The sequence below is a fragment of the Odontomachus brunneus genome, unplaced genomic scaffold (assembly GCF_010583005.1).
Source record: "Odontomachus brunneus isolate Ranch 3 - 2012 unplaced genomic scaffold, Obru_v1 Obru_scaffold_356, whole genome shotgun sequence".
In the NCBI taxonomy this organism is placed as follows: Eukaryota; Metazoa; Arthropoda; class Insecta; order Hymenoptera; family Formicidae; genus Odontomachus; species Odontomachus brunneus.
Window position 1 is genome coordinate 90,229 of NW_022639806.1, and position 410 is coordinate 90,638.

The following is a 410-nucleotide window of genomic DNA, read 5'->3' on the forward strand; positions in this document are numbered from 1 at the left end:
TTATTATAGCGTTTTGGAAAGCTCTCGAGATGTGCTATAAGAATATGCAATGAAAAATGGGGTGTTCCATTTAAAAAAATTAATGTGACCTTGACCTGACCTTCGCTACGCAACCCAAGGTCAAACTGATGTGATCAGTAAATACATCTTTTTAAACGCCATAACTTTTGTCTGAAACATTTTTTTGTAAAACTTATATTTTTCCTGATATTCGGGCGTCCCGGTACTTTCCGAACACCCTGTATATATATATTGGGTGTACAACTTAATTCGGTCCGTTTTTTCCTTGAAAAACGCATTTATTTGAATGATAAAATGAATTAATTATTGAAAGTATTGTCCATCGCTAGCCACTACTTTTTCCCATCTTTCTGGCAATTTATGGATTCCGTCGCGGAAGAAGCGTTCAT

The 410-nt window shown here is 35.6% G+C and overlaps 1 protein-coding gene across 1 annotated transcript in view; it reads left to right on the plus strand.

Annotated features, from left to right (window-relative positions):
• The window catches only part of LOC116853552 (nucleolin-like), a 15,317-nt gene that overhangs the window by 12,503 nt on the left and 2,404 nt on the right, over positions 1–410 (plus strand). The gene's annotated exons all lie outside the window — the stretch shown is intronic.